The sequence below is a fragment of the Adiantum capillus-veneris genome, chromosome 2 (assembly GCF_014529385.1).
Source record: "Adiantum capillus-veneris isolate H3 chromosome 2, ASM1452938v2, whole genome shotgun sequence".
Classification (NCBI taxonomy): Eukaryota; Viridiplantae; Streptophyta; class Polypodiopsida; order Polypodiales; family Pteridaceae; genus Adiantum; species Adiantum capillus-veneris.
The window spans coordinates 164,150,846-164,173,984 of NC_140932.1; positions in this window are offsets into that span (position 1 = coordinate 164,150,846).

Here is a 23,139-nt window from a genome sequence, read left to right on the forward strand (position 1 = left end):
TCGTCCTCAGTTGACATTATATGTTAGGTGAGTTCTTGCTATGCTGGCTTGCCAGAGTATATTCATTCTTTTAGATAGGATCGGAGAGTGGTGGACTCTTTAGGTTTTAGAGGGAGTCTAGGAAGCATGTGTCTGGTCTAGATCCTTCGTCTTAGGTAGTATTAGGTAGTAGTAGGTTGTGGTGTAGAGAGTAGGAGTTGGAGTGGTAGATGTGGTGGTAGGCTGACTTGAGAGTGCGTGTGAGGTTGGGAAGCAACCAAGACATCAAAATCACCATCTCACATTGATTAGTAGGAGTAGGGTAAGTAGGATATCTTGATTGTTGATTTAGAGTACTTTATGCATGTCTTATTTGCTGTTAGGCTCATCAGAGAAGTGGAAAACGCTAAGTAGGAAAGACTGTAAGTTGTGTTTGGAAGCTGATTTGAAGTCCAAAAGTTTCTGTGATCATTGCTGAGAGCTCTAGAGAGCATAGGGAATACTACTGCCAGAAAAAAATTGCATTTTAAGACAGTAGACATCCTACGCGTAGGATGTCTCCAGGGCACTTTTGGCAGGAAATTTGGGAAAACTGAGGTTACCAGTGTGTTCAGAAGGGGGGGTTTACCCTAAGTATACATTGAAACTAAAGTTTTGACCAACTCTTGACACCCAAAAGACCAAAGACGGAGTGTCAAAAACGTGAAAACAAGAAACTTAAGATTCTGAGCACAATTTTGCATAAAAAATGGTAGGAATGCTTGAAAAGTAGTGCTCAAGACTTGGGGATGCCTGTGGATGAATTCTGCCACAAATTTCATCAGTAGACATCCTACGCGTAGGATGTCTAGAGAGTGATTCTGGAAGCAAAAATCAAGTTTTGGCATCATACCCATATTCTTCATGTTGTGTTGGACACACACACCAAAGATCATGTCATTTGGACATATAGACTGAGAGTTAAGGGGATGTTACTCTTTCAGAGAAATATTTTCCCAAAAGTGGTGATTCTGAGCAATTTTGACATCCAAAATTTGTTGTGATCACATATTCTTGTTATATGATCAAGAAGCACCTTGGGTAGAAACAGAAGTCCATTCTGAGAAAAAAAGACATCCTACGCGTAGGATGTCTACAGGGTGATCTGGTGAAAATTTTGAAATTCTGAGCTGACCATTGTGTTCAGAAGGTAGGTTTTACCATATTTTCACCTGGAAGGGGGAACTTGACCATATCTTGATAGGATAAGTCCAGATAGACTGAAATTGCCAGACATCCTACCCAAATTGTGCCAAGGCATTATTCTAAGACCAAAACCATAATATGGCTGCATGAACATGTCTTGAATGATATATTGAGTGACTGAAAGGGGTTTCACCTCATTTGGGTGAGAAAATTGGGTTCAAAGCGGACTTTAGCACTTCTGACTGAAAAAAAGGCAAGAACAGCTAGAATTTGGGACTTTTGAAATCCAAACCAAATTCTAAGCATACCACTGGGTTGCTGACATCAAGGGGAAGCTGTGGGACAAGTCTGGGGTCAAACAGGCCAAAAAGACATCCTACGCGTAGGATGTCTTCTATGTGATTTTGAACTCTAAACAAAATTCTGAGCATACCACAGTGATCAAGACCTTAAGGAGAGTCTGTGGTTCAAATTTGGGGCAATTCTGATCAGTTAGACATCCTACGCGTAGGATGTCTAAGTCATGATTTAGAGGCCAAATTCAAACTGTGGACATAGCAGGGTGTTGTATAGCCTTAGGCAAGCCTCCTAGTCAAATTTGGTCCAATTTGGAGTTGATTTGACTTGGGAATTCATCAGAACAGACATCAGGCTTTTGGAGCAGATTCTTGATCATTTGAACAACCTATAGGTGTCAGAATCAAAAAGTAAAAATAGCTGTGAGTTAAGCACATCAAGGGGAAGCTACAGTGAAAGTTTGAGCTAAAACAGAAAAGACATCCTACGCGTAGGATGTCTCTAGCTTGATTTAGGACTCCAAACCAACCTATGAGCACACCACTGTGATCAGCACATCAAGGAGAATCTGGGGTAAAAGTTTCAAGTCATTCTGAGCAAAAAGACATCCTACGCAAGCGATGTCTCAAGGCCATTTTTAGGTCCAAATGAGATTCTGAGCATACCATTGTGTTGCTGGACTTAAGGGGAGTCTTTGGACCAAATTTTGTTCAATTCTGAGCATATAGACATCCTACGCGTAGGATGTCTCAAGCCAGTTTTAGGGTCCAACTGTAATTTTGACCATACAGAAGTGTTCACAGTGTCACAGAGATCCCAAATCTTCTTTTAAAATTGAATTTGGACTCATTTTGACCATTCTAAACTGCAATTCACTATTTTGGCCATAACTTTCACAAACGGTATCGGATCGGAAAAGTTTTTATGTCAAAACGTAGCCTGAGAGCGACTCTACAGATCTTACAGAAAAACATGAACTAAATGTATGCCTACGGCAACCATTTAGTTCAACTTTGAAAAAAAACATCGTTTAAGGCCTCAAAGTGCATCCGGAAGTCAGGAGTGTCTAAAACAGACAGTTCGAAAGAATTGTGAGAAAACGGTCACGATTTTTGAAGACTGCTAAGTTAGTAGATTGAAATTATCGTTTGGGAAAACCATTGGTCACCCGCTGGAAGGTGCTCAAGGAACAACTGTGGCCGTCAAAGGTACATCAAGTATTTTTGCATTCATTGTGAAAAAGTTGCCAGCTAAATAGAATTTTGCAGATTGTGTGCTAAAGTGAACACAAGTTAGCTCAACTCAAGAATCGCTACAAAGGGAGTAGTCGTTGCAGTATAGTGGTAAGGTGCATAACTTATCACAGTGCTTCCACTAGATCGAGGCCTGCTAAAAAGCTCTAGGAAAAGCAAGCAGCCAGACAAGACAGTATCAGTCTTGGCAAGCAAGGGAGCTAAGAAGTTCAAGCAGTGCAAGCAAAGCCCAATTCAGAAAACTCAGAGATTAAGGCATCCACAAAAGCTGAAGGACCTCAAGCGAAAAAGACCGACACAAGGGTGCTAATAATTTTTATTAGCATTGAGGCAAGCAATTAGAGCTATCACTGAACAGGTACAACAAGGGAGTCAAGACGAAAGCAATGGCGTCTCAAAGGAATCAGACCAGTCAGGAAGAAGCTTCAAGTACATCCACAGATATTACAAGAGAGAAAATTCGGATCTATCTGATTGGATACTACAAAGGACTGCCATGCTATGAGGATGTCAATCGGAATTTGTACATCAAGACAAAGAAAGATACAGAGGAAACTCGGACATCTCAATATGTGGAAGTTGAAACAGCGAAGAATGTACTACACCCACATCCAAATTTCATGGAAGACTGTCTGGGATCAATTTACATGAGGCACGGAAAATACATCGAAAATGAGATAGAAATGTTGTACAAGGATCAACTTACAGAACTCTACGCATATCCTCCAAGTATTTTTCTGTACAAAGCACAAGATGGAAAACAGAAATTTGGTACCCTCTATGGAGATGAAGACGGTCGATACTATAGGGCTGTCACAAGTCATGAAGTTCCTGTAGAAAACAATCATTACTTTATAGCAGAAGCGTTTGGCTCAAGAGGAGAAGACTACATGTCTAAAGGTGGTAATGTATACCATCTCGTCATGGGTTTACCTCTAACTACGCACTTGGAAGAGTTAACAACTACAGTTGTCACTGCACAAATGGGTGGCACAACACAAGGCACAACATGGAAAGACACGGTACAAGTCTCGTGCACTGCACCAGCACAAGAAAAAGCACAAACACACGAAATTTCACAAACAAGGAATACGCCGGAAGTATCAGCTATGAAGATAGCCCAACTTCAAAAAGAACTAGCTTGGTCTCAAGAGCTACTTAACAAAGCACAAGAAGTCATATCATCAGGCATTAAACAGATGCCAACATCAGATATGAAACACTCTCGGATGGGGGGAGTTCAAACTCAACAAAGAGACCCTATATCTTCAAGAGTGGGATTAAGAAGTCCAGCTTTACAAGAAGCAGTGTCCTTTTCAGGAGTCCAAGTGGAATTTCAAGAAGCATTGGAAGATGCCGAGCCAGAGGAGATACCACTGGAAATTCACAATGCCCAATGTAAAAGGTCAGGTCAAGATGTCATTGTGGTCGACAAATACGATAGGCACTATGAAATAGCCGATGTGAAAAATATGGATGAGTTTAGCAATTGTGGGCAACCTGTAAGTCACACACTCGGACCCCGTCCAAAAGCACCATCAAGGGAAACAGAAAACAAAGATTCGGTTCAATCTTCACCCTCGGTGCAGAACTCGCCAAAATCAACTCGAAAACATAGCCCTAAGGCTATGCAGAAGCCCCACGTCAAAGACCATATACTGATGGAAGAATTAGCATCACAACTGCTAGAAAGCAGGGATAGTGATTTGATCTTGTATGCAAGCAATAATGGAAGTTATTTTCAGCTTCTCAAGGACAAGACGATGAAGGATAAAGAGACAAAGCCAGTGGATACACCTAAGTCAGTCGTAATCTACAGGTTCATGCATGCAAAGAAGAGTTCATATTTGTATCTAGATACCACAGGAAACCATTATCAACAGTATTATGGAAAGCTGCCTCGTCCAAAGGGTGCACATGTTGAGATAACAACATATTGCGACCAATGTGCCATTGGTCATTTAGTGAAGGACTGCCCAGTAAAGCTCTACATGGAAAAGAAGAAGCAACAAGCCAAAAGCAAAGTTCAGACAGTGACAACAAGGGAACGGAAGAAGGAATCCCCAACAAGATCATCGGAAAAGAAGCAAATCTTGTCGCAGAGCACAAAAGATAGGCTCAAGACACAGTTTCTTGAAGTCAAGGGTGTCAATGACATTATCATAGAGAATCAGGCTTTCAAAAAAGATCAATTGAATCAGCTGATTCAAGATCGTTTAAGGAACCTCAGTGAGGAGAAGTCAAAGCATCCACAAGGTGATGAAGATGAAGCTCGTAGTTCAAGGTTCGAGAGCAAAAGAAGCCAAGATTCTGACGATAGTGAGCCAACGCAAGAAGAGGTGGCAGAGGTAACAAAAAATCTTAGTGCCACATCACAAGTGGAAGACATGCAAATAGAGTCAGTGGATGAAGCTGAAAGTCTACCAAATAAATTCTCTAATGTGGACTCTTTATTGGTGATTGAACAAATCAAAGAGTATGAGAAGCTAAAAGAAGATGTAACTGAAGACATAAAATGCACAGAAGAACAGGAAATGATTGAGTCCAAGATTTACTACCAAGGACAAGCAATACATGATATGAATGAATATTTTCAAGAAGAAACTCTACAAAAACCCATGGAACGATGGAAACCAAAGGCCACGGCGACCATTGCATCAGAAGAAGAGAGTAAACCTCAACATCCTGCTACACAAGCTTCAAAACATTTCCAAGAAGAAAAGTCACCATTGAATGACCTTCAAGTGCTAGAAGAAGTAAATAGTGACAGAGAGCTTCTAAAATCAAGAATCAAGGCGTCACAGTCAGAAACTAGCAATGAACACCAACAAGCAGCTACAACAGAAGATAGTAAGCACTTGGGACATCATGCTACAACCAGTCAAATGACAAAGAAGTTCAACATACAAGAGGATGACAAAGCTTCCAAGGCACAAAAGTCCAAGACAAGTACCAAAAGCAAAGAGGACATCAATTACTTGGCAGCCAACAAGAAGATTAAATTCTCGTTGGATGTGTATGAGAAACTGAAATTCAACTTTACAGCAGAGATAGATTGCACTGCCACGACTAATGTCATGTCTTATGGGCTATGGTTACTTCTAGGTAAGCCAGAACTGTATGAAATTCAGGTACAGGTTCCTGTATCACATGGAATAGCCGTCACAAGTTTAGGGATTGCAGAAGCTTCCCTTAAACTACGGTCAAAGATAATCAAAGACAAATTCCTAGTGGTGGATTCATCGAAAATGAGTACACATTTGATTTTGTCCAAGCACTGGGCAAAAACATTGCCAGAAGAACCTGAATTTTCAACAATGGTCATCACGACTAGCTCTCAAGAAATCCAGCCTACTACTGCTCCAAGATTATCGGCTTTCGACAATGGCAAAGCCAAAATGAGCCCACAAATGTCCTACCAACAGAAGCAACCCATTAAATCAGAGTCTTCAATCCAGCCCTGAAAAGTTCAAGACAGAGCTGACCACATGCTTCCACATGAAAGACAGAATCCAAAGAAAATCTTTCAACCGAAATACCCTACACTGTGCGATCATCGTCGACAAAAATCTTCAAAGGTCTACATCAAAGCTGAAGAAATCAAGGTCAAGGACCCAATATGGGTAAATGAGCCTAGCCGATTGACGAAAGGTAAACACATGGGATGGATAGCCTCCCACTACAGCTTAGCAGAGCAAGGCTATTATGAGGGTCAAAAGAAACTTTGGTTACCAAAACCACAGACCTCGGCTTATATGGTGGATAAAGGTTTCAAAAAGCGTCCCCAAAAGCAACAAAGATCATATTTATATCGCCAAAGGAGACCAACCAACAAGGCTCGCCAAAGGGATGCAGGAAATTTCAAATCCAACTGGCCTTCATACCAACATAGGACTTCATCGATAAATAATCCCAACAATGGCACTCTTGTACATCTCAATACGACATCAAAAACATCATGGGAAGTGCCATCTACAATTCTTCAAGCACAAGGTTACTATCAAGGAAATCGGAGGCTACCAAAGATGTCAGGTACAATCAGACGACTTCAGCTTAAAGATAATCGCAATTTCACGGAAGGCAAAATCAAGGACAATGTCACAGTCAAGGAAAAGGATATTTGCAAAGACACACTAATCACACGATGCAGATACAAATGGGTGCCAAAAGAACAACAAATAACGAAGAAGATTGAAGTCATCTCTAGCTCTCAAGAAATGTTAAGACATGATAGACAAAGTGTTACGGGGAATGGAGCGAGCCAATCTTCTCAACCAAGGGACCAACATCAACAAAAAGAAATTTTGACAACCAAGGTCACCCAGGTATGGCAAAGAAACCAATATTGCCAGTATGGTCCTTTACAAATCCTCTCTTCGAGGATGGGAGTTTTGAATTTCAAAACCTATTCTTGGTCGAAAGCTCCTGAGAGTAAGTCAAGTCGCCATAAAAATAATGGCATAAGAGTCAAGAGTTGGGCAGCTGAGACACTAAATGAGCAAGCATTAGACCCAAGCTTCATGTCTTAATATTCTTTGTGGTCTATGAGTCTAGATACTTAGATTAAAGCTCAAGCTGGAGAGTTGAGCATACATAAAGTCATGTCACTCATGCTGGAAGAGGTGAGCATAAGAGTCAAAGTCTACTATTTTAAATGGTGGAGTGGCGGAGTAGTCTAGAAAACACTCACGCACATGAACACAGTGAGGAGAGTGGAAAAAACCTCGTCAACAAAAACCCTTCTTGTGAGTAACAGCAGCTCTTGAAGTCAAATATATTTTTTCTTCTCTAGCTACGTTCACTCCTGGGATCACCCATTCAAGCTCCTCTCACACCGCATATTGTTTCCCATGCATCTATCTGTGCAAGCATTATAAAGTCCCATTATTGGACATTTGCATTTGACACGATTTGTGTTCCACCCATGCACTTACACAACAAAATGATGACGACGAAGTGGTAATAGGTTTCATAAGCATTTGCTCAACAACAATGACTCTGACTTCAAGCTACTAACACTTATCCACTGTATATCCAGTAATAGTAGCCATACAGCCATAAGTACTTTAACTCAACTCGGTTACATGAATACATAAGTACATATAGCCTGACATTTAATGGTGACTAAAGGCATTTTTTTCCCACTTCATAAGCATTTGCTCAACAACAATGACTCTGACTTCAAGCTACTAACACTTATCCACTGTATATCCAGTAATAGTAGCCATACGGCCATAAGTACTTTAACTCAACTCGGTTACATGAATACATAAGTACATATAGCCTGACATTTAATGGTGACTAAAGGCATTTTTTTTCCCACTGGTTTTTTCCCTTTAGTCTTATCCAGGTATCCAAGACCTTCATTTTGTAATATACGCCACATTTTATTTTTACTATTTTATTTTTCTTATTAAACCACAGAAAAGCAGACCAACGACATCCCCAAACAACTGCATGCTCATCAACTACAGGATCAAAGGGGAGCGGCTTAGAAAAAATTCAAAAAGGCTTCAAGTTTACAGGTACACATGCAGGATGACACCCAAAGAACAAACAATACAGAGCTGCCAAGATAAATACTTGCTACAACTACAAACCTCACTCGACTTATTCACGCTACAACAACCAATCGGAGGGGGAGAGCTATGGCTTCAACTACACTACATGTACAAGAAAAAGGCACCTCGACAACATACAAAGCATCTGGTAGAAGCAACTGCAACAACAAAAGCTTCAACCAACACCACAACATGAACCACTCGCCAAGGACACTGCAGACATAGGGTCTTGTCGGGGACGACAAGACCTTTCAACAACGCTTCCACAAAGATTCCATAAAGATCCCTCAAAGATCCTCTAAAGATTCCAAATAAAGATGCTGATGAAGTGATGAAGACAAAGATGGATGCTGTAATGTGAAGATACAAGCTCATGGACATCATCAAATATCCCGTTATTATCATTTTGAGCTATTATGACCACTTTTGTAATGTTTACGGGAACTTCATATTTTAAGTCAGCAATTGTATTGAGGCCACAAATGCTTGTTGGATGAGCAAAGCCAGCTCACGGTGTTGTAATTAAGCTCTATAGAAGCCTAGGGACAAATAAGGTCATTTTGGTCGGACATTAGGTTTTCTAAGGCTTAGTATATAAGCCAAAACCTAAATCTTTGTAAGAAGACTTCGAATAAATCTGATCTTCTGTGTCGTTGGGAGACTGCGAGAGAGTGAGAGAGTGTGTGTGTGTGCTACAGGAGCTACGGTGGTCGGAATCGCAAACGGAGAGCAGCAGTGTGTTGCCCACGAGGAGAGCTACGCGTTGATGCTTACATCACGCGCGTTCGTCTGTGTTTTGGCAGATTCACCCACGAGCTACTTTTGGGAGTTTCAGTGAGTAACTGTAGTCCGTTTTTGCATTTCAGCATATCCACACGATCAGAGTGAGTAGAGTTACACATTAGGCACTTTAGTTTTCGGAAACGTCGACCTGCAAAAACCGGCCAGACATCCTACGCGTTTCTGCACGTAGGGTATTGAGTAGGTTTTTTTTTTGGTCACGGACCTTAGGGAGAGTGGCCTATTGGTGTTGATAGGATATCCCTCAAGTTTCGTAACGTTTCGAGAACGTCTAATGGGCTTTTGGCTTGTGGTAGCATTATAGGAGACTCTCACATTCACAGAACCGATGGCATGTAGAGTTGATATCTCTGTAGGAAGTAGTCATTAGTCGGTCGAGTAGAGGTTGAAACCCTTTGCTTGCTTCCACGCGCCTGCGGGTTGAGCTTTGTCCTCAATTGACATTATATGTTAGGTGAGTTCTCGCTATGCTGACGTCCGTCGCGACGTACCCGTCCAACAGGTACGTATGGGCATTTTGCGGCTCAATGTCTAGAAACGCCTACTACTGTGGCTACTAATGCGAAGGCTCCAAAGCCAGTTCCTGAACAAGCAGTTACACATAGCAAAGGGGTGGTCATTGAGGAAATTCCGGATGAGCCGACATACGAGTCAGTCCTGAAAGTAGCAAATGGGCTCAACAGAGAGAGGTGTGGAAGACAAAGGGTAAAGAAAAGGTAGTTGATGAATGGCAGGAGAAGAGAGAACTAGCAGCGAAGATCACAGAAGATTTAGCCAAGAAGCTGCTAGAGCAGCCAGAAAGTTCTGATGCTTGGGTCATTCAAAAGATACTAGCCCAGTCTTCTGAGAAAGCACAACCGGATCAGTCAGGGTCTGGGATTCTTGAGACTATATTGGCTATAGTTCAAGGACTAATGGAGGAATTAGGGAGCGTTAAATCAGATATAACTGCAACAAAAAACACTGAAAGAGGCACTGAAGGCACTAGAAAAGAGGAATGGTACTATGTAGATACTTCCGATTCTTGAAGTTCTAATAACAACTCTGATCAAGAGAAGGAGGAAATTCATGTCAAGATTTGTGACAGAATTCAGAAACTCATAGTTGAACTAGATGATAATATACAAACTTTACCTAAAGCAACGAGATTCATCAGACAGCGAAGGAAGGCTAAAGCGGAAGCCAAAGCAGTTGACTTGGCTGCTGTCAGAGATGATAAAGTGCAGGTAATCCAGGTAGACTACAAGGTTAGAAACAGTGGGAGCCACTATCTGGTGTCATACTGGATGGAGGAGCAGGAGTAAATATCCTGGGGACACACCTTTAGCAAAGAATGGGCATCACAAATCTGAAACCAGCACCTTTTAAAGTTCGAATGGGGGATCATCGAGGCAACTGGGATGATAGAGAGTATGCAGATAAGCGCGGGCAAAGAAAAGTTCAAGACTAGTTTCCTAGTACTAGATGTGCAAGGTGCATATGGGATGCTATTGGGGCACCCATGGTTGCAAACAGCACAGGCTGTTCACGACTATGCGAATTAGACTCTAACAATACAAGGTGCCAGTAGCAAAATTCAGATTTAGACGAACAACACTAGGAGCTGGAGAATGGAGCTGCGACTAGAAGAGCTTTGCCAGAAGTATAAGGTGAAGAAAATTGAGAGGATGCTCGCAGCAATGATTAGCCAAAAAAGATCTCAATGCGATATTATTGGACAAAGATCAGGCTGAAAAGCAAAAGAAGCAATTTCTAGATCCGTTCATTGAAGTGAACGCTGGGGAACGACCAGCTGACTGGAAGGACGGAAGCGCAATTGATTCCAGTACACTAGCGGTTTCTGAACAAGCACACTTCGGAGAAATTACTGAAAATCAGAATAGCAGTTCAAAGCTCAAAGGACCGTCTTATGATTATGTTGAGGAGTCAACCAAAAGAAAGGGGGGTGGGCCTTACTGGTTGCTTCTAGATGATCAAGAAATAGAGGAATGGAATCTGGGTTCTGAGGAAAATCCTAGGTTGACCAAAGTCAACAAGCATTTGAATCCAGTAATGAAAGAGAAGGCCCGACACATGTTCCAACAATACAAAGATGTGTTCGCATGGGAACATACTAATCTCAAGGGAGTAGATCCAGAGGTATGTCAACATTACATACCATCAAAGCCAGATGCCAGACCAGTGTGGTTGCAACGATACAGAATGAATCCTAATTATGCTAAGAAGGTCAAGGAAGAGATCAATAACCTTTTGAAGTCTGGGTTCATTTTTTACTGAAGTAGCCAATAGTGATTGCTTATTTCCTATTGTGGTGGTGCCCAAGAATAATGGAAAGCTTAGAGTATGTGTGGATTATCGGAAGTTGAATGCTCAGACCATTAAGAATCCCTTTTCATTACCATTTACGGACATGCTACTTGACGAAATTGCAGGTTATGAGATGTATAGCTTTATGGATGGTTATAGTGGTTATAACAATTATAGATTGCTCTTGAGGACCGGAGTAAAACTACTTTTATTACTGAGTAGGGAGCATTCATGTATCTGGTTATGCCATTCGGTCTTTGCAATGCTCCAGTGACTTTCCAACGATGTATGATGGAAATATTCAGTGAATTTCTCCATAGATTCCTTGCCATATTTATGGATGACTTCACTGTATATTCAGTAGAGGATAAACATTTACTTTTTCAGGAAATGGTTTTCCAACATTGTCAGGAAAAGCGGATTTGTTTGAATCCATTCAAATATGTTTTCTTGGTCTGGAAAGAACAGCTACTGGGACATGTAGTGTCCAGGAATGGTATAGAAATGGCCAATGACAAGATTCATTGTGTCCAACAGCCCAAGGCGCCCTGCAATGCATCAGAACTAAGCTCTTTCTTGGGATACATCAATTTCTATAGAAGATTTGTGAATTAGGTTTCTTCCCAAGCATTACCTTTGTATGAGCTCACAAAGAAGATCAGCAAATTCAATTGGACTGCTGAATGTGAAGAGAGTTCTCAGAATTTGAAGAATGACATTATTAGTAAGCCAGTACTTCGATAACCGAATTGGGATGTCATTTTTCATGTACATGTAGATGCTTCAAGACTGGCGAAGGGAGCAATCTTAGCTCAGCTAGAAGGGAGGACTGATTATCCAGTTTATTCTGCCAGTTGGAGATTCAGTCAGGCTGAACAAGGATATACCAGTACTGAAAGAGAAGCCTTAGGAGTGGTTTTCGGCACTACTAAATTTTGACACTATTTGCTTGGCAAGCTATTTCATTTTTATGTGGATCATCAAGCATTATTATTTTTGATTTTAACAAAGTCATTATTCAAGGCAGACTGATAAGATGGATGATGTTCCTGATGGAATTTGAGTTTCGCATTTTTTATAAGCCCGGTAAAGCCCACTGTGGTGCTGATTTCCTGTCCAGGAGTACGGATGGCTACTCTAAGGTGTCTTGAGAGATATAGCCAGTGGATGCAGAACTTTTTCAGATGTCAGTTGAAGACACAACTGATGCAGAGTTGTATGATGTATATCAGTTTCTTTCTAAGGGAGGATTCCCAGACAACTGGACACAGAATCAGAAGAAGGCTCTGATTATTAAGTGTTTGAAGTTCACCATCATTGGCGGATCCCCGTACAAACTAGGAGTAGATGGGGTTCTTTGAAGATGTGTGCCTATGGAAGGAAGAATGTAAGTTATTTCAGAGGCACATGATGGGGATTCTGGAGGAAATTTCTCCACTGATATCACTTACAAGAAAATTCTGCAGGCTGGATTGTGGTGGCAAACTTTAATATCCGATATCAAAAGCTTTTGTAAGACATGTGATATATGCTAGAGGATGGGTAGTCCCACAGACGCATATATGACTCCTCTAACTCCAGTCTAGCCACTGGGAGTGTTTATGAAATGGGGTCTGGATTTCATGGGTCCATTTAAGAAAATTACTCCAAGGAAGAATAGGTATATATTGATGGCCACTTGTTATGTCACCAAATGGGTGGAAGCTAAGGCTCTTCCCGACAACACCACGAAGTTCACTGCTGTATTCTTATTTGAAAATATTATGCCGTTATACGGATGTCCTGTGGAGATTGTGTCTGATCAGGGAACACACTTTATAAATGATACTATGGACATTCTAATGGAAATGCTTTCAGTAAAGCATTGGAAATCAACACCACATTATGCCACATGCAATGGGCAAGCAGAGAGCTATAACAAAACTGTCAAGACCATTCTCACTAAGATTGTGCAGAAGGAGCCACACCAGTGGGATCTTAAGCTCCAGACTACTCTCTGGGCATATATGACAGCCTATAAGGTCACCACTGCATTAACACCATTCAAAATGGTGTATGGCACTGAAGCTATTGTGCCTATGGAATTTGTAATTCCCAGCCTCAGGATGGTAGTAGAATATGGATTGGGTTTTAACCATAATCTTAAACAAAGACTGGAGGAGTTAACACGGTTGGATGAGTTAAGACAGCGGGCTATGCTGGAACATGAAATTGTTCAGCAAAGAAGGAAACACTGGCATGATAGACGTATCAAAGTTAGGGAGTTTCAGAGAGGAGATTTGGTTCTGCTTTATCAATCTAAACTGGGACCTAAGAAACCAAACTTAAAGATAGCTTGGGCTGGTCCATATGAAGTCGACTAGGTGTTTTCCAATGGCACAATAAGACCGAAAGATTTATCTGGATTATTGCTACCAGGTGTATATAATGGGGCCAAGATCAAGCTATATTATTCAGATGACAAAGAGACTTCCAAGGCTAATGATATTGGTATTCTGGGAACTGAAGGCCAGGAAAATTCAGAATCAGTTATTTTAAGCCTTTTTCATGTACAACTAGTACCAGAGCCAGTCAACCGGTCAGAAAAGTCTTAGCACGACAAAACCATGTCAGTACCAGAATGAGTGAAGTGTCAGAGCCAGTATCAATTTTTATGGGAAAAAGGGCCAGTCGGACTGTCTATAATAATCATTTCAAAGAACATGGAGAGTATTAGCCAATGCATGTATGCCACGTCATTGGTAGTGCACAAAACTATAGGAATGGTAAGTAGTGGAGCTTTTATGCCGCGAACGCGTATAACAGTAAGGAGAATAGGCATTTTCCCTCATAAGTCTCCTGCGCGACATCTGCCTGCTGTTACACATTCACCATCGCTTAGCTCCAAAGCCTCTTCCCTACAACCCCAAACTTCTTCATCAAAAGCAACAGTCGATTGCTATTTGTCTTTACCAGACACACCTGGATACAGATTTGAATATTCAGGTAAGTCTTGTTCTTCTTCCACAGAGTCATTGTCTTCACCTTGTATGGACAAAAGAAAAATGTCGAAGAAGATGCAGGATACTATAGATCAAACTTCGGTACTTATCACCTCTATCAAAGCTTCTCTACCACTTATTCCCGATAGTAAGATACAATGGTATGCGTTTACTGAGCAAGCAAAAGCGTTGCTACAACTATGGGATTTGCATGTGGTTGTGCAAGTCACACGAATAGAGTTTGACACAGCTATCATTAGGAGGGTTCTTGATTCCTTCAATGCTGATGATGGCAACGCTGTAGTGTATGGTAGGAAAGTGTCATCAACTCCGGACGACATTGCTTATGCTTTCAAGATGCCAAATGAGTCGAAGCCAACTGTGGCCATTGCAGAATAGATAAGTGCACCTCTGAAGGAAGATGAAGTAGCCAAGAAAAAGCATAAGGCCAATGCACAAGGGGTTCTAGTAGCGGTTCTGGACGTCCCAATTGCTTATCGGTTTGTGGTTGAAGCTGCGAGTCGGAAAATAAACCCCACATATGTCTCAGAGAAACTGTTTGCTATGTTACTGGGTGGCAAAGAGATTAGATGCCACATATTCAATCAACTTATGTCAGATTCTATCGCATAACGTGCTTCAGCAGACTGCTAAGTTTAAGTCTCAGACTGTTTTCAAAGCCTGGTATGTCTGGCAGTTTCTTTACTGGGTAACTTTTCCTGATGCTCATGACTAGGTACAGATGGCTTGGAGTCAGAAACCCATCCCAATAACTAACAATGTTCATTTATCCTCAGATGAAGAACAGGTACTCAATTGACTCTCACTAGGTAGAAGAGAAAGGCCACACAAGTGGAAGCTGGTAGTTCCAAAAGACTGAAAACTACATTGGCCAAGAGTAGTGCTTTCCTAAAACAATTAGAAAGTCAAGTCAAAACTGTGTCTACTGAAAAATCTCCAGTAGGCCAAACTTCAGTTGGCCTTTCAGACCTGAGTAAAGATTACTGTTGGGACCAGCCAACAAGCGGGGCAGAGTTCAGCAAACACCAATGCAGACAAAGACCAGCCAGACGGGACCAGCGCCAAGCAATCGGCAATTCATACTGATAAGGAAAAAGGTCCAACACCTGCTAGTCCAATTAGTAAAACTCCTATCCCTTTCAATGAATTGGTTTTAGCCTTAACCAAGAAGGACAAATTACAATAGCTGTAGACTCATCCTCTCACATGACGATTAGTCCTGCACAAACCTGACTTTACCACATTACCATATATGGCTCTTGTCTGACCCAGCGACAGTCAATGATGGCTGCTCAGTGCTTATCCAGTCATCCTAGAATACGATTGTCCATGCTTTGGGACAAATGTTGGATGCCTCAGCGTCTACTGATGAAGTGACCAAGTTCAAAGATGAACTGAGGAACAATGAGCAACAAGTCAAGAAGTTGAAACAGGATATAGGGGCACAATCCCCACGGCAGAGTTCTTGAAAATCAGCTAGCCCGGACAATTCAGACATTGGAAAGTAAGTTGTCACAGCTTGAGTTTGAAATGAGGCAGTTAAATGAAGAAAAGGCAGAGGCTGAGAGAGTTGCTGAGAGATTTGAGACTATGCTGAGGATGAAGAGAGTTGATTTCAACTCATTTTACTGACCAGCCACACTGCATTAAAAGCCTCTTTAACAGAAAGATACATATACAATAATTTGGCTGATATACTGAATCCAGAAGGCAATGCCATTTTCAATATAGATAATCTGAAGGTGCTCATGGAAACAATGCAGACTGATTTGCAGGATAAGCTTTCTGAATATAACAATGCTTTGGCGAATCAAGCTATTTTGGACTATATTGATAAGTAGAATGACCTGATGAGGATTCTGAGAAGGACGAAGAGAGGGAGGATGAACCAACAGATAAACATGATGATGATAATGACTCTCCTCCATCTCTGCCTTCATGATCTGGTGCTGGTGGATCACCTGCCACCACGGGGCACAATCAACCCAACACAGACCAGCCAGACCAGTATAAGGATCAGTAGTCGGGAGACCAAGGGGCTGATGATTAGCAACCAAGCAACACTGAAAATTCCCCAATACACCAGTCACAACACAGTTTAGATATGAAAGGGAAAACTAAAGCTGTGACTGAGACTTTGAAAAGTGATGAGCAACATTCATTTACAGCTCATCACATTGAACAAGAGGCTAAGACATCAGCAAGCTACTATAACTAGGATATATCTAGAGGATGATGTTCTTCTTTCTGACCTGGAACCTGTTCAGAGACTATATGTTGGTGCCAGAGAAATGATCCAGCATTGGAAATCAACCGCTTTCCATGATCAAGAGTTGTGTCAATTACCTAAGCATCCTAGCAGAATTCGGATGCTAGAGAGAGTACTTGAATGGGCACTAACCTCTGATTATAAGCTGGTCAATCCACACTGGCAACGACAGTCTATTGCAAAATTTCGTTCCCTAGCCACTGAATTAGAGCTCCTGCTTGGGAACAAGCCTATATATAAATGTATGAAAGAGGTCAAAAATCAACCGAAAGAAGTCCTACTACAAATGCAAATTGCCAGAGGAGTTCTGGACCAGAGGGTACAAGCTATTATTGAAGATCAAACTTCCAATAGTAAAGGACCACAAACTAGATGACAGTAGGGGAACAGGAAACTGCTCTCCACAAACTGTTTTCGTTGGTTCGAGTCACTAGGAAGATGATGCAACAGGAAAACCAGGCCGTTCTCAACTTTTTAGAGTTTGTACCTGATCCCCCAGTTCTCCTGTATGCATTGCTTGCTAGAGAGACTAAGCTGCCTAGGTTTTTCCCAGCTTTGTATCCTCAACATCTAGAACCAATGGATCGGCTAACATACTATAACATCATTGATGATCTTTAGGATTGGTATGAGTGAGCCACTGTAGAATGGAAAACCTAGCACACACTGATCAATGATTCTCTCCAATTAAATGATGTTTTGGAAATGCAAGGCGAAATGCAAAGGATCAAGCTCTGTATGGGACAATGGAAAATCTAGCTCAAAGGTCTCACCAAGATCACAAATCAGCTGCTTCAACTTATTGTGGAGTCCTCTAAGATTCCTAAAAAGGATATTACGGCTAAACCAAGTCTGGGGCCACAGTACAGAGAAATGGTTGAGATACTCTTTGAAGCTAGGATTAAAATGAATCAGCCTCTCCAAGAAGGATGGAACCACATAGCTTTGCATTGTCATAAATTGGTCAGTTTCCGTCTGACAAAGGGTAGACGCACGCTGTATGATCTCGACACCAAAACATATAATCCTCTCACGCCTTATGAATTGGAGATGTCCACAGCAAGGCGGGATCAGCTTGAGCAGGAGGCCATTTATCGACTTATCTAGAAGGACAATGATGGCACTGGAACTTCTGAAGCACCAATACACAAGAAGGGCAAGAGGAAGCGGGTTCAGTGGAAGGATAGTGGGTACTTCCATCTCAAAATCAGACGGAGGATTTTCCCACTGAGGTGCTAGAATTTCTTTGGCTGGGCACCCTTGGAATTACAATTATAGGGGTGTCAAGCACTCAACAAGCATGAAATATGGCATAAAGCTAACAATACCAAAAGAGCTAGTGACTCCAGAGGAGTACTATCATGAGGAACATTGGCCAGGGCACCCTTGGAATTACAATTATAGGGGTGTCAAGCACTCAACAAGCATGAAATATGGCATAAAGCTAACAATACCAAAAGAGCTAGTGACTCCAGAGGAGTACTATCATGAGGAACATAGGCCAACTCATGAGGAACATCGGCCGACTCAGCAAACACACAAATGGGTTTAGGGTTTGGGCCTCAACTAGAAACCCAGATGGATTCCTCAACACCATTTTAGAACCAGGTGGTGGATTTTTCAAAAAATTTGGAGTTATACCAAAATTCAAGAAAGGAGGGAAGGATGTAGAAGGCAAAAACAGTCCCAGCATGCGGGAACTGTCTCTTGGAAAGCCGAACAGTGGACCAGTCACACATCAGTAATTACCACGGCAGTTACTACAGTAACTTCTAGGAGGCTATAAATAGGACCCATTACATTGTAATTGGGCTTCTTGCTTCTTACTTCTTAGTTCTCTTGGTTTTAGCCTTCCAAGTATTTTCTGAGTTACAATCTCTTTGCCTGTAACTTCACCTTGTAATCATTACTGTTGCTGTAATCATTTGAGCTTCAATCCGTTATACTTTGTACTGGTTGTTCTTGAACTATGAATCTGAAACTATAAACACTTTTCCAGTTGTCCAGTCTATCTCTCTTTTCAGTAGACCATTTCCCTTCGGATAACTATTTCAGTCCAGTCTCTAGTCTCTATTTCAGTTTCACTGATTGAACTGACGACTTACTAGTAGCTCTAAATTCTAACACTGGAATCAGCTATCTGAAGAGATCATCTCCAATTCCACCTACTATTACAAGAAGGTGAAATAGTTTAACGAGGCAAACTCCGCACTGCAAGTCGAGCAGCAACGCCTCGAGGAGGAACTAACCAAAGAAAGGGAACAGAATGAAAAACTGCAAGAGTCATACGCTGTGGTTAGCAAGACTCTGACTAATCTCTTAGCCATACAAGAGACTCCCACCTCCTCAACTGTGACTGCAAGATCCACCTCACTGAACCAAGAAGTTAAAGATCTAAAAGAGTCCCTGGGTCATGAAAAGTATGATAGACAAATCATGACAGCAGAACATAGGGCCCTACAACAAGCCAAAGACGAAGAAATTGAAGAATTGAGGAAGCAGTTGGCTGAGGCACGGGGGGACTTGGAGACTCTGAGGGCCACTCAGGCAAAGCATCAACAAACAGCCCCAACAGACTTTGAGCAAGAAAGCAAATTTGAGTAGTCCATATTCGAGGCTCACCAAATAGAGGTGCCAACTACAAGCACTAAAAAAGCAACGCAGAAATCTGCAGATCCAACCCGACATCCATTTCAGATTCGGCCAAAGTGCTAGATCTCAGAAGTCAAAGACCCTTCTCACAAGGAATATCTGCAGTATGAATTAAAAGTGCTGCAATATGCTACCATCCTCATGATTACTCCAGATGAGGTGGTAAAAAACCTCGGGCATGAGACGATCGCCCTGCCACACCAAACAGCCAAGGAGATTATCACAACAATTCAGATTCAGACCATCATTGACAATCAACCCCTCTGGTGAAAGAAGTGGTTTGAGCAAAGACCATCCGACAAAACCTACTACAGGAACGCTCCACAACATCTCAGGATCGACCAACTTACTGTCCCATCAACAAACGGCAATCCTGGGACAGCTTTTACTCTTTGCAAAGCAAAAGGCCGGCGGTGCTGAACTACCCAGTTATCACAAAGCCAATCAATAGAACCCACCGTCTGAGAAGTACATGGTTCAGACTCTCAAAGGGGTCATTAACATGATAAAGGAGATCCCGGATCTTGCATGCCAGATGCTTGTGAAGATTGCCAAGATGCTAATCACTTGATAGAAGTAGCAGAGGATCCCTGGAAGATATTTGTGGAAGGAACAAGAGGGCTTTGCTGGAATATGGAGATAGAAATTCCCAGCAAGAATGTCATCATGGGATTGTATGCAAGAGTCATGTTCCTACCCTCTCACTACATGCAGAATCTCAAGGAGGCATTCATGATCGGCTTCTTTGAAATGGAATCCTCCATATTCAATCCCATGACAAAAGATTTGCTAGCATGCCATATAGCATATCAAATTACTCTCAGCAACAACCCTTTCAGAGAGCTAGCCACAAAAGTAGAGATTGAGGCAAGAGCACAGAAGTTCATGCACCTCACTGCAACGCTCAAGCAAAGACAATAGACCACACTCAGAGGCAGATTGTATGAGGACATGCAATGAATAGGAAGGGGGGAATGTTTGGTGGATCCAACGATTCGACACATGACAGGCGGACGCACACCAAACCTTGTAACACTCGCACAATTTTTCAAAAGAAGCCGTGTAATTCAGCTAATGATGATTTGTAATCGTAATATATTTTGACATATCCTCTCAGCCTCTCTGAGTCTACACCCTTGTAGGTGGTCGAATGGCCGTGGGAAAGCTCTCTTAGCCTTTAAGTCAAAACCCTTAGCTTTAGAAAAATGAGATCATTAGTTGGAAGGATTTTTTTGAACGTTCACTGTGAGAGCTTCTTGCTGCTACAAATTGTAATCCTCTTTTCTCATAGACTGGTAATCAGAATTCATTTATGGATAACACCTTATCTCTTGCTCTACAATTTAAGTATAACCATTCTCAATTCTGCTGTGGTTCACGACGTTTTGCTTGTGAGCTAAATGCATTGATTTGGAGGTTAAAATGGTTGTCTTTTGATGTTTTGACCATGGATAAGTGCTTCTACGCTCATGGGGGACCTTTTCGAGTAGTTCTATTTCAGTTTTTTACACATTTTTTGTGATGGATCATGATTTATATACCTTCCTAGATGTTTGCAGAACTTGGTAGGATTGTGCTCATAGGTGTTGTAATACTTCTCCTTAAGTTTCATTGCATTTCGAATTCGTTTGAATGTCGAAAAGGTGTGATGACCTAGAGCAGTGAGATTGGACGCATACTAATTTTCTGACGAAGAAGTGGTTGATTTGCTTTTGTCATAGAATGAGTAGCCCTCTAAGTTCACTTTGGTGAGATTGACACTCTTATTAAGTCTCCGTGCCCCATCCCGAGTCACTTCCTTGCATATTGACATTATGTTAGTACAAAAAAGCTATGCTGTAGACGTCCGTCACGGCGACCCGCTAACACAACATATTGAAAGGTCTCAAAATAAGGAAGCTCATGATGCTACCCAAGAAATGATCACTTGTGTGTTTGTGCTAAAGGTAGATGCTCCTTTATATCATGGGAGGGAAATATTATCAAAGCAAGTGGATTTTCTATTGACAGGTATTCTACATGAAGGTTTACCATCTTCCAAAAAGTAGGCATTCATAAGGAAAGCCAGTAAATAAAAAATGCTTGATGATGTGCTGTACATGAAAGGAAGTGATTTGGTTTTGCATCGTGTGCCTTGGAAAGAAGAGATTTACAAGATTTTGGAAGGAAATCATGAAGGATCTTGTGGAGGCCATTTTGCCATGAAGATCATGTTGCATAAAATTTTTCAAGAAGGCTATGTATGGCCAAGCATTCAACAAGATGTTAATAATTGGTGCAAGTCATGTTTGCCTTGCCAAAAAATGGGAAAGAGAATTTTAAAACCCAAATTGTGACAAACAATTTTAGCTTTTGATGTGTTTGAAAAATGGGCTCTTGATGCTATTGGACCCTTACCTATGACTAGCAAAATAGATGCTTACATTTTGACAACAGTGGATTACCTGTCACGATGGACAGAAGCCAAAGCTGTCAAATAGATTTCCAATAACGAGATGGGAAAATTTGTTTATGAGCATATATGCTGCAAATTTGGTGTACCCCTAGAGCTACTTTCTGATAGAGGACCAGGATTTAGAGGAGAGCTGTTTGATTTCTTATGCGAGAAGCTCAATATATAGCATAGGTACAGTTCTCCTTATTATCCACAATGCAAGGGACTCAATGAGAGATTCAATGGAGAGTTGGTAGAGATCTTGACAAAGATGACCCAGACACATGGGAAGACTTGGGATTCAGAGTTGCCTTGTGCATTATGGGCCTATAGAACTGCTATTAAAACGAGCACATGATTTTCTCCTTACTACTTGGTTTATGGCAAGGAAGCTTTACTGCCAATTGAAGTGGAAATTCTTGCACTCAAAATGTTGTCATTGGGAGATGAAGAACAAACAAATGCTTGGCAGAAAAGACTGTTGATTTACAATGTTTGCAATTGGACAGAGTTTTAGCTCTAAGCTACTATGAGGAAATATCAAAGAAGGCTCAGTAAAAGCCAATGAATGCGTGGAGGACAAGAAAATTGAAAAGGGTGATTTGGTGTTGCGATACAATAGTAAGCTAGACAATACCTTTCAAAAGAAGTTTCAAATTAAATCGGAAGGTCCTTTTACTGTTATCAAGAAGTTTGATAATGGCACATATCAATTGGCTGACTTGAATGGTGCACAACATAAATATCATGTTAATGGTTATCAATTGAAGAAATACTTGGTACGTTTGATGACAATTGTGACAGATGAGATGCTATCAATAGAGGAAGATAGTGTGGAAACATCTGAGAATGTAGATGAGGTCTCTGGGGATGAGATGCAACAATTGTTCACCCTAGGAACCTCTGCTTGTCATGAATGATCAAGTAGGCAAGGGGGGGTTGGCAAGCTATGTCATGCATTTTTTGGATGAAGATAAAGTCACTGCTCCATGCTAAAAAGCTTGCTCACTAGCCTCAAGTACATAGGTGTACATAATGCTTTGAGTTTTAAGAGTGCCCCTGTAAAATTTATGTGTAAAGGCTTGGTATTGTTAAGTTATTTGCTGAAGTTTCAGGGTGGTTGAACTTTCAAAAGATGGTTTTCAATGAGCATTTTCAGTCATGCTTGATAGCCTGTGGATCGGACTCATACATCATGAGTTATATTTGAAGTGGGCAGTCCCTTACTTAGAAAGTGGTCGTGGATGCATGCAAGGAAATGCACGTGGGTTGATTTGATGGATTTAATTAGAAATGATGTGGTCGAGAATTTCTGGAGATAGTCGAAGTGATAAGCTCCGAGCCGTGCTTTACGGCGTCGCATTTGGTGCTCGGAGTCATCCGCCATGCTTTCGCCAAG